The sequence below is a fragment of the Strix uralensis genome, chromosome 5 (assembly GCF_047716275.1).
Source record: "Strix uralensis isolate ZFMK-TIS-50842 chromosome 5, bStrUra1, whole genome shotgun sequence".
Classification (NCBI taxonomy): domain Eukaryota; kingdom Metazoa; phylum Chordata; class Aves; order Strigiformes; family Strigidae; genus Strix; species Strix uralensis.
Genome location: NC_133976.1, coordinates 29977984 through 29989890, shown reverse-complemented (window position 1 = coordinate 29989890; position 11907 = coordinate 29977984). Strand labels below are relative to the sequence as shown.

The following is an 11907-nucleotide window of genomic DNA, read 5'->3' as shown; positions in this document are numbered from 1 at the left end:
ACTGCTTGCCTTCATACAAATGTCCAAGGCTACAGATAGTACTTTACAAATCATTTGTTCTAAAAAGTACTGTTTTTCTGAGTCACTTATCCTTGCCTACTGCTTTGCTTCTTGCACAATGAGTAAAATAACTGATAGATTAAAGTGCAGGGCTATGATATCCACTTGTGTTGATGGTGCGTGATCCTAAATTTCTCTGATTCTCCCCCTAGCTGTATTGGCTGTGTAGCTGTAGCAATAAAAAAGCAGGTTTTACTGTTGAAGGAAGGTGACAAGTGGTATACTCAGGAAGCAAGTAGTTTTTTGTCATTTTTTGGATTATGGTTTTATACAAATTTGGAAAGTAAGTTACTTTGCTGCTCCTGTATCACAGAACTCTGTAATTCACATCTACAAGGCAGTATCTCTATTGCCTTAAAAATACATATTCTGAGGTTGCGTCCCTGCAGTCCTCTTAAATAAACCTGAAAAAGGGGCTTGTTTATTTAGTGTTTGACTAGCATAAAACTCCTGTATCTAACCATACTGTTAACATTCACAGTCTGCTTTCAATTTACTTCCCAAACCCATGAATTCTACACAAGTGCTTGTGGGCGGAAAGATGGCTACTTAATACATGCTAATTTGTGTGTATGACATAAAAATGGTTTCTAAAAAGACAGCTCTGTCCCTTAATCCTAAACGGTGACAAAATTTCCAGAATGCCGGCAATGTTGTTACAGATGTGTAAATGTCATGAAACTGAATGTAATTTTGCATCTTTAATGTCATCCTTGTGTCTGTGGTACCAAAGGAAAGCATTGTCTGGATACAGCTGTAACTGCTGTTTCGTTACTAAATATATTTCCCTAAATGTAAGCACTTCTTGCTTAAGAAGAAAGAGCTAGAAAATAACTGTATGCTCTTTTGGTATTACAAAGTCATAGTTTAACATCAGTGTTGAAAACTACATTTGGGGTGGAAGAGAACAGAATCAATCCTGTTTTCTCCTGTGAAGCAGAACCTTGTTTGTTCCCTCCACAAAATTCAGGTTCTGGCAGAGGAATTTCCACTCTAGGAGAGCAAACCATAACCCACAGGCAACTCACATGTGCCCTGTGAAGACTTCATGGGGCAAGTCTATCAGAGGCCTTGGGCTGCTTTACCACAAGAAGCCCACTCATTTACTACTCCTCTACCAACCTACACACCTTGTTTGTTCTGAGTGAGGCTGAAGCAGTTCATCTGGAGGTGACGCTTCCCACTGGAGCACAGCTTGTGGCAGAAAGGCTTCTACAGAACCTTCTACTGAGGTGTGAGAAAGTACTACGGCTGGAAGAGGAGAGTAGAAGCAACAGAACAAATAAAAGAGAAAAATCTGCCTGTCAGCCTTAATGAAAAATTTCTGAAAGTCCCTTAAGTTTTGCTCTGAGGAAATCAAGAAGGGGAAAGATGCAAATAAATCAGCACAAGATAGAAAAGGAAAGGTTGTACTTCAGACCTGGATGGAACTTGTGAAGACTTACTGTTTTATAGTCAGGACTATGTTTTCACTGCTGAGCTTGTTTTTTGACTTACCTGGCCCCTACCTGCAATCCTACGAAATCCGTACCCTTGGGGTGGGTATCTGGGCTGCTTGTGCATCAGGGTGAGGAAGCTGGGAACCTCAGAGTGACATTCACAGCGATCAGTATAATGAGTCGCTCAAGGCAATTGCAGGAAAGGCTGAAGAGACAATGTTGCCTTAACTGCTGCCCTTCTTAGGGTTGCATGCCCTGCTATTTTGCCATTCAGAGCCCTCAATCCTCTTTTGGAGATGGTGCTTACATGGTCTGTTTCATAAAGCAGCAGGTGTTCTTACCAAGGGTTTGAAACATGACAGCAAAGGGCAGTTGCTTCAATGTCTTTATTTTTTTTTTTAACATACAATAACTAAATTATTACGCTATTCTAATTGGCTTCTAGACCCACCTTGGGCCTAAGCCATCAGTCACCTCCCAGGACCATGACCTAAGCACTTGGTTTTGGTGGGTCTGGCGTGGGGCTGCAGTGTCACTTGGCAGAACAGGGGTTGAAGTCTGGCTGGAGTAGCGGGAGAAGGGTGGGTGTGCAGCCCAGCAGGTAGGATGCTTACTGAGGAAAGGGGAGGCTTGGGTCAGTTGCTGCTCTAAAGACTGATTGCGCATTTTACCTAAGTACAATTTAATGCTCAGCTGCACATAGGATGCCTAGTTTTAGGAGGCTGGTTAGGCTGAGGAAACTCACCAAGCTTTTCAGCCCGACTGTGACAGTTGTTATTTTGAATATTTTCAGAAGTGGTATCTTAGGAGCCTAAGGAATTTTACTGGCACCTTATCAGTGTTAACTCCTCAGGAGCTAAAGAAGGATTTGGAAGATTGCAGTCTTAGATTTACATGCCTCAACTTTAGCACCACCTTACGGGTCAGATGCCAAACTTTCCAGAAGTTATGAGCTGTTCATGGGACTCACGCAGCTACTTGTTTATGTATGTTTGTGATACTGCTCCCCGGGTTATACTTTGGAAACTCACCAAAAGCTTTAGCAGTCTTAAAACTTTCCTCACCTTTGGCTAAATAAGACTTTCATATATGCAACTAATGGTTGGGGACTAGGACCTGAAATGTCAGCACGGTGCATTTCTCCAAACCTGGCCACAAAATAGGAGAAGGATCCAGAAGGACGTATACGTCATTTTTGTATATAGATGCCGAATATAACATAAAAAATTCTGCCATGTTTTTCCAATACACAAATCGAGTCAAAGATTTGCACAGCTTTTTTTTTTTTTTTTTTTTTTTTTTTTTCCCTATGTCAAAGAAATTAGACTGACCCAGTGTAATCCCCCTTTTTGGTCAGTACTCTTCAGGACAGCATTTGTTCCAAGTTGTTCTAGTAAGACAACTTTGAGCACGATGCTTTGCTTTTCTTTTCTCCAGCAACTCTTAATTATTTGACTTTTGTTTTAGTTTGCTTGCTGCTATAATGTCTATTGAATGACTTAAAAATGAAATTACACTCAAACATATAAAACTGTAGGCAGCACAAACTCTGAAATGATCAGCAAACTTTTGGACACAAGTTTTTTACCAAAGGTTCCTAAATCAGTCATTGGTAGTAATGGCCTAACTATTTCTCAAAGCTGAGAAAGTATCACAGGATTGATTTCAATCAGGCAAATGTTAAACAGCTTTCTCACCAATTGAGAAACCTTAATGTTGATTCAAAGAGCTTAGTTGGTTATGAGAGCTTAGCTGAGAAGGTAGAAAATGTGGGTTTATTTCTTTTCAGAATAACATGAAAATAACACGGTAGACAAAGGAACGTTGAAAGTGTTTATTGCCTGCAGGATAATCCAAGATTTTATGAGACAGCCTGGAAAGTGGACATAGAGCTTCAGAGGAAACAAGTTTCTTCTGACATGTCAACAAGCTAAAAGCGGAACTTTCCTGAGTATCAACAGCTACTGGTAGGATATAGGAAATGGAGTTCCTCTGGAACAAGGAATCAGACTGGGAAATAGGATTTGTATGAGGGTGTTAAACTGACATCTTCAAACACCTAGTGCTAATTACAGTATAAGAACTGTGAGCACTTGCAAAATGTTGGGCTACAGACAGGCAAAAAACCTGTGAATTTTCACAGTGGAACAGAAACAACCTAGAAGTTGACTTTTAGTGATAAGCACTCCATAGAGCAACCCATTTGGATCAATACTTACTAAACCACACCTGCCTTAAAATAGGAACTGTGATAAAATAATGATAATTTTGATGGTTTCCATGGTAGGGTTCTGTGAGGATCCCTGCTTGCATGTGTAGCAACTGGCCTCTGAAACACAGGGAACACCAGTACCAGAAAATCCCAAGGAAGTGCTCCTTGATTCTTCGGTAACTATGGCAAATGAGCATCTGCAAGCCCTTTAACTGAAGAATTGAGAAAGAACTTAAGTCTAATGGGGAGCTCTTACATGGACAAATCAGGTACCATGTTTACACTGGGGAATATAAAATCACTGTATGCTTCTGCTAAGGATTTGTTTACAGCTCTTGACATTTTAAGAGTAATCAGAGGTTGAGTGAGGACATCACAGTTTCTTCCCAGATACTATTCCAAGGTGTGTTTTCAATATATGTATTCCTTCTCAGGATGCAGCATCACAGAAAGACAGGTATACAAAATGGAATAAATTCAATCCTACAGCTGGAGATGAGAGATCTGGATTTTTTTTTTTTTTCCTGGTTGGGTTTTGTTGTGTTTGCGTGGTTGGGTTTTTTTGGGGGGTGGGGGGTGTGTGTGTGTTTTTTTTCTTTAAAGTTTGCTATTGCTTTTTATGAACTCAACCTCCTGAGGCCAGGAAGTACTGTGGAGTGTGGGTGCCTGTGCATTTTGAAGAGCAACAGATTGGGTCCATCAGTTGCCAGAAAAAACCCTTTGGCTTCGCAGGGCACAGGGAGGTGAGTGGCAGAGAACAGGCACCTTTGTGAATGGCACCGGCAATCTGCCACCCGTCACTCGGGAGGCTCAGACCACGCCGGGAAACTTACTCTGCCACGGGGGCAAGATTTCTAGGCGGAAGAGAAAAAAGAAAGTTGCCAGCTCTCATTAAGATTTATTATACGTCTGAACTTTTGTAGTCCCGAAGCTTAACGACAGATGGTGGTGTAACTCCACCAATTTTGTAACGTCTCCATTCGCTTTGATGTTGTAATACAGATTCTCCTCGATTTGACTTCGGTTAAAACCAGCATTTTCTGCTCTTTCCAAAGTGTCTCGGGAGCTGTGCGCGGGGAGGAAGGGGAGCGAACCTATTTAGAAGAGGAGTCTGTTTTCTTGTTCGCTTTCTAAACAATCCTAATGGAAAATGGCAATCTGATAGACACCTAACGCTGCCAGCTGCACAGAGAAAATACATTAAATTAATTAAAGGAAGACGGTTTCAAAGCGGTTTATTTCAAGCGAGTAATACAATACAATTGTGCAGATGAAATCTCGAACCGTAAACAGGAACAAATAAAACGCACCAGCCTTTTCCATTAGAAAGCCAAGATCTATTTTACGCCGTAATCGTCGTTGTAAAAAAAAAAAGAAAGAAAAAAAAAGAGTCGGGAAAGCTCGTGTTTGTTTAACTCTAATTTTGCGTGGGACCGGCGAGCCGCGCAGACCCGAGCAACGGCGAATAATTTAAGCAGCCAAGCGCCGTATTGTTCCCCGTGCGTTATTCCCCGCCAGACAGAGGGGCTGCCAGCGGGGCCGTTTGAACGAGGGGGGATTTTACATCTCCGTGAAACAAAGCGCAGCCCAGCCGGGGAGGACGGGGCTGGCAGCGCTGCGGGGACCCGCGGGAGCAGAGGCCGCCCGGCCCGACGGCGGCGGCCCCGGGCAGGGCCGGCCCGGGGGTCGCCGTGTGCCGCTGCTCCCGCCCGCCCGCCCGGGGCCGGCGCGGCCGCCCAGCGCCCAACGAAGTTGGCGGTGCCGGTGCGCCGGGCCGCGCCGCCCCGCCGCTTCGGTGCCGTGGGCTCTGCCCCCAGCAAGTGCGCGGCGCGGTGTCTTCCGCCGACACTGGCGTTTCGCCGTCCGCCGCCGGCGGCTCCTGAGGGAGAGCGGCCGCCTCTCCCCCCGGGCCGCGCCTTCCCGCCCGCCCGCGACCGCACGGGGGTGGCGGGGGGCGGCGGCCGCCGGGCCGCGCAACCTGCGCCCCCGCGGCTCTCCGCGCCCTTGCCCGCGGAGCCCGTCACCGACCGGAGCCTGCGGGGCCCGATTTCGTTTGCAGGCCGGCGGGGAGCGGGGCAGCGGGCCCCGCGCGGTTTCCCTCCCCGCCCCGCCGGCCCGCGGGGCGCGGAGCCGCGGAGGGCGGCTGCCCGCGGAAACTTTGTCCCGCGCCGCCACGGCTCCGCGGGGTGTGGGGCGAGTGTCACCCGCAACCGTTGCGCTCGCAAAACCGCCGCGGAAGCAAGCAGTTCCCCGGTAACCCGTGCAATGACGGGGGCGGGGGGGTGGGGGGGTGGGGGCGGAGGGGGGGCGAGACAAAAGAGTGGTGAGTAGCAAATAAATAATATTTTACGACCACCCATCGGCAGCGCCGCGCCCCCGCGGCAGCCGCGGCGGCGGCGAGCCTGCCCCGGCGGTGAACTTTCACCTCGCGAACCCGGCCGCGCCCCATTGGCTGCCCGCCGCCCCGCCGCCGCCCGCACCGGCCCCGCCGCCGCCCCGGCCCCGGCCCCGCCGCCGCGGGCGGGCGGAAGGGTGAGCGGCGGGGCGGGGGGCGGCCCGCGGCCGGGGGCCGCCGCGGGGGGCCCCGTTGAGTTGCCGGAGTTGCGGCGGCTCCGCCCCCGCGGTAGCGGCTTCACACACCCCCCCCCCCGCCCTGCCCGGTGCCGGCGGGGGCAGAGCGGCCGGCAGTGCCCCCCCCGCCCCCCAGGGCTGGCCGGCGTCCCCGGGAAAATGAGCGGCGCGGGGCGCGGCGGCGAGCGGGCGGTGTCCCACTTCGCCTGGAAGAGTGAGCGGCAAAGTTTGTGGAATTTTAAAATTTTATTTAATAAATGCGGTGCCTGTTAATTGCGAGCGGCAGTCACTTTTGGTTGTGGTCCTCGGCGAACACAGCCGGCCTTTCCGCTGCAAAACCGCACGACAAGCGTGGGGTCGGGGTAACCGCGCGGTGACGAGGTGGTCTCTGAAATATCCCACGTTCCGCTCGGCGAGTGCTGCGCGTTACCTTCCGCGCTCAAGTGACCGAGAACCGCGGCGGGGGGGGGGGCGAGAGAGGACAGGACCAGCTTCTCCCCTCTTTAGCCACGATAGCACCACTTCTCCCCCCACCACCGTTCTGCCACTCGGGAATCACTCAGAAAGTGTTTTCCCGGGGGAGCGGCAGCCCCCGGGCCGGGCGGCCGCGCTCGCTCCCCGCCGCGCTGCCACCAGACCCGCGGGGCGAGGCTGGTCCCCGCTGCGGGCGGCCGGGGGGCTCCTGCACCTTGCTCCGAAATGTCGGCGGGGCGGGGCGAAGGGGGTTAGAGAAAGAAAGTTTCGGGGCCCACGCGTGCCTCCTCGGCGAAGCTGCCGCCGGCGGCCAGGCCTGCCCCGCCACGCCGCCCCCTCCCACGCGGGTCCCCCGGGCCTGCCTTCGCGCGAGGGCTGCGGCACCCCGAGGGTTGCCAGCAAGCTGCAGCCAGCCGGCACTGCCAGCACAACACTCGGCTTTGTTTTCTGCCCGTCTGCTAAACTCGTTGTGTCTAACGGAGCCGGAGGAGGGGAGAGGGGGCGGGAAGGGGGCAGCCGCCGAGAGCAAACAACTTCCCCGACGGTTTGTTTACATAGCAGGTGGACCTGCCGCCCGCCGCGGCCCGCAGCACCCCGCTCCGGCGGGGACCGGCCAGGGGAGGCGCGGAGCGGAGCGGGGCACGGCCCAGCGCGTCCCGCCGCACTTTTTTTTTTTTTTGTTGCCATCGCCCCTCCGCTGCTCCCCCCCCCCCCCCCCCCCCCGCGCATTATTAGCACTTCTGTGCAGGCCACTTCGCGATCATGTGAGGGCTCCCTCTTCACTCCCCTTTCTCCAAAGGAGTCGGTGTGTGCAGCCGCGGGTTTTTTCTTTTTTTTTTTTCCTTTTTTTTTTTTGCATTCCCAACAAAACACATACACACAGGCGGCACACTCCGCACACAGGCGGACCCGCACGCCGGGGGAGGGAGCGCGGCGCCGCCAGCGCGAGGCAGCGCCAGCCGGCGGGAGGGCGCGAGGCACCGCCGCCGCTCCGCGCCCGCGGAGGGCCCCGCGCCGCCCCCGCTGCCCGGCCCGCGCGTCCCGGCGGCGGCTCCGCCCGCAGAGACTTTGCATGTGCGCGCGGCTGCGCGCGGCTCCGCTCGCCCTTTCTCTCGGTGTCAGCTCGCCGGGACGCCCCGCACGGTGTCTCCTCCCGGTAAGTGTTACCCCCCCTCCCCGCGCACCCGTCCCCTCCTCCCTCCGCTCCCCGGTGTGACTTGCTACTTCCACCCGCTCCCCCCCCCGCCGCCGCCGCCGCTCACTGACTTGCCGCCGCCGCGGGAAAGTTTCGCCGCGGCCGGCGCGGCCGCAGGAGTGACATGTGTCAGGTCTCCCGGCACGCGGGGGCACCGCTCCCGAAAATGCACCGTCGGCGGGGGGGCGGGGGGGGGGGCCGCTCGGCGGCAGGAGGCTGCCGGTGCCCCGGCCGGAGTTTGGGCTGCGCCTGCCTAACCCGGCGGACCGGACCGGCCGCGGGGCGGCGGCTCCCCCCAAATCTCCCGGGGCGCCGGTCGGCGCGGTCGCGCTCCCGCCGCGCAGGGCCGCGCAGCGCCGCGGAACCCGCGCCCCCCGCCCCCCCGCGTAATTAAAAACAACCTGTAGCCTCCCCGTACGGGGACAGAAGTGCGAGGCGGGGAGGGCTCGTGGCCCGACTTCGGAGGGAACGTGTGCCGGGAAGGCTTGGCCGTCCTCGGCTCGCCTCCCCGTTTGTGGTGTGGGTTTTTTTTTCTTTTTCCTTTTTTTTTTTTCTTCTTTTTTTTTTTCTTTTTTTTCTTCGAGACCTCCCCAGCAGACAGCCCGGGTGAAGAAACGTGTCACGTTTCTCCTTTGTGTGCTGCCTGCCTGCCGGAGGGAGAGACGCACCCCCCAGCCCCCGCCTCTCCGCCGGCGCGGAGGGGCCGCCGCTCCCGCTGCCGGCCGCCCCCTCGGGGCTGCCCCGGGGCGCCCCCGCTGGCGTGGGCGGGGAAGCGCAGCCCCGCGGGGGTGTCCTCGGGACCTCCTGGCGCTGTTTGGGCGGCGCGGGGAGCAGCGTCGCCCCCCCCCCCCCCCAAAAAAAAAAAAAAAAGACAAAAGGCTAAACCCAAGAATTAATAAACACTGATGTTAGAGCTGCGGAGTTCCGGGGGAGGCCTCGGTGTCTGGTGCGTGGGGCCTTCCCTTGAAATTGGCTCTTGAAATTCAAGAGGGCTGTGGGACCTGGAAAGTTTAGAAAGTTTCCTTGTGAGGAGAGCGGAGAGGTGGCGGGCCGGGGGGTGGGGGGCACGGCGGGGGCTGCTCCTCCCGCCGGGTGGGCCGGGGCAGGGAGAGGCGCGGAGGGGCGGGCGCGGGTGCCTCGGCGCTCCGCTGGCTGCCGCGCCGAGCGCGGGATGCGCCGGCTGCACAGCTCCCGGCCTCCCTTCACCTGCCGGAAAGCCGTTTGCCACCCATCTGAGCTCGCACGGCGAAGGTAAAGGCGGCCCGTGAGGCGTTTTTTGCTTCTCCTTCCCGCAGTTCGGCTGGTGTCGGGTTCAGGAGGCTGCGGGCCCGTTTCCCGGCGCAGGGGTGAGCGCTGGTGAGATCCCAGGAGGGGCTTTCTGGCGGAGGGGCGAAGCCTGCAAGCAGCCAGTGCCGGCAGGAAAACACTCATTTAAAACTTGAGAGAATAGTCCGGACAGAAAGCGGGCTGCTGGTGTATTCTCAGGGGGAAAATAATCTCGAAAGTACCACCCTAAATTTATAGTACCATCATCTGTACGGGAAGAGCGCAGAGAGGGGAACACGCAGTCACCTCTACCTGGGAATCGCTTCTACTTTTAGAAGAAGCCGTGGTTGTTTATGTGCTTTCTTACAGAGTTCCCCTTCCAAAGAGGATTTCCCCATGTCTTTTCCCCACATAAAAGCCCCTATCCAAAACTCACTCGAGTGAGTGGGAATCTTTCCATTGACATCAGGAGGAATTGCTCCATTGACTCAATGGGCTTGGATCAGGCTCTCGGAAATTTCGTTACAAATGTGGGACTAGGAAGTTGCATGCGGTGTCTGTATAGCCACTTTAATTGGGGGGGGGGGGAAGAAGGACACAAAGTTTTAAGAGATTTTGACAGGTTTAATTTTTTCTCCTTGTGCTAGGTAATTTAAAACCATTAAGGAAAAACATTACTGCTAGTAATACTACTCTAAAGAAAATATGATTAATTATTAAATCGGTTTCTCTAATGCTACACTAAACCCTTTTGAGTGAGATACAATTTTTAGTGTTCAAATTAGTATTTATTTTTAATTTAAGGTTTTTCCTAACTATAATAATTTGTTCATATTAAATATAGATATTGAAAAGACCCCTGTTTTGTAGTAATTTGCCATTTTAATGTAGTTCTTACAAAACTGTAGTGTTCTGTAGCATTTTTGTATACTTAAATCATTCATTTAACTACTCGGAATAGTAGATTTCTAAATGGTTGAGGGAAAGAGTGTTTCAAATACAGCATTTTCAAAACACATATAGTAACCTTCATGCCAATGGATAGGTCACTTAGTGACATGCAAAAGATGCATAACTAGACATTTTAATTTGTTTTGTTAATATATAGCACCCGAAATGTACTGCTTCATGTGAGGCCTTGTTGGTGTAGGCTTTAAGATTTAACAGTAACCTTACCAGGAAGCTTAAGCAGAATCAACTGAATAAATATTTGGGTATTTCTTTGTTTTTAGTTTAACCACAGTGATTCTTACCTTTTGTCACAAGATCTTTGCTGCAGTGAAGTGTTTATAACGTTTGAGAGAGGAAAAAACCTAAATGTTTTGTAGCTTTCTGTTTAGTGAAGATTTGTGTAAAATTATCAAAGAGTCTATAGGGACCAACCAAATTAGGTATTTCGAGTGTGAGGAGGAGTAAGAGAAGTATATCAAGTTCAGAACATTTTAATTAGTGAATACATGGTACTATTTTAAAGCTGCACTAGGGATTGTACAATAGTCAGGTGTTGAGTTTCATAGGTTTTTGAAATGACTGATTTTTTTTTTCTGGTAATCATCTGTTGCTTATACATTTTTAAAATGCTTTCTGTAATAGAATGCGTTGAAACTAACATTTTAAGATCAAAAGTGTATTTGCTTAGAAACATTCCTGTCAGACTCCAGTATATTTTTAGAAAAGTTCTTGTTGGACTTGAATGTATTTTTAAAAAAATTACTGTAGCATAAGCTTTTTTTTTTTCAGGACTGATTTACGTGAGCTAGAATAAGCTTTTTTATATTCTGAGGAATATACCTGATTCAGCATTGCATGCACAGGAGTTATTCAAGGCTAGTGGGCTGAAAACAATAGAAAACTTCTGAGATGTGATCCGTGTTGTGGCAGTGTTTTGCTATGTGTCATTGAAAATGTCACTTAACCTCTTTGTTTTTCATCATCAGAATGTGAGGGCTGGTATTTATCTATCTTTCTGATAGGGTGATTAATTAATATTTCTTGAACACCGAGTACTCTTTTGTTCTATCTCTATTTTTACCAGGTTTATTCTGGAGAAATTAAATTCTGATGGTGGTTGAAAAAGAATGGTTCATGGGAGTCATCATGTTTTTTCTTTGTGAGTCAGATTGTGAAGAGGTCACTTGCTCGTAGGAATTGAAAATGATTTAGGACATAGGTCACTGAGAAGTACCCATGGAATTATTTTGACTGGAGAAAATTGCAAATCATGGTCAAACTGAAAAATGCTATCAACTTTGTTGCAAAATAATAATTTTTGGTACACTCAGACTGATTACTACTTTAAAATTTTGTGACAGCTAGTGGGTCTAGAAGTAATGCAAATTATCTATTTTTTTTTCACAGCCACTGTAGCATACCTCTCAACTAATCCTTGTTAGAAGAAGTACTGGTCATTTAGATTCCCGTTCCCTGTCCTGTTTTGACTTGAGATCGTTCTTGATTGTATGTGTAAATTAGTGGCACCAGAAAAACTGAATAAAAAAGATGAAATTACAGAAAAGGCTTGCTGTAATAAACTAATCTTTTGAAGTAAAGTTAATCTTAAAATTCCAATTATATAGTTCTTTGTTAGTTGTTTGCCGGTTTTCTTCCACATTTGCTCCTTCACAGAATGAGCATACTTAACCTTATTGTAATAATTTCCAAGAATAGTTTTAAAGTTAAATTTCAAAACT

The 11907-nt window shown here is 50.5% G+C and overlaps 1 long non-coding RNA gene across 1 annotated transcript in view; it reads left to right on the top strand.

Annotated features, from left to right (window-relative positions):
* Positions 1 to 7845: 7845 nt before the first annotated feature.
* Positions 7846 to 11907, top strand: part of LOC141944122 (uncharacterized) — a 138804-nt gene continuing 134742 nt past the window's right edge. The window contains exon 1 of the long non-coding RNA XR_012629169.1: positions 7846 to 7912. This is a non-coding gene — a long non-coding RNA (uncharacterized LOC141944122). The remainder of the gene's footprint in view (positions 7913 to 11907) is intronic.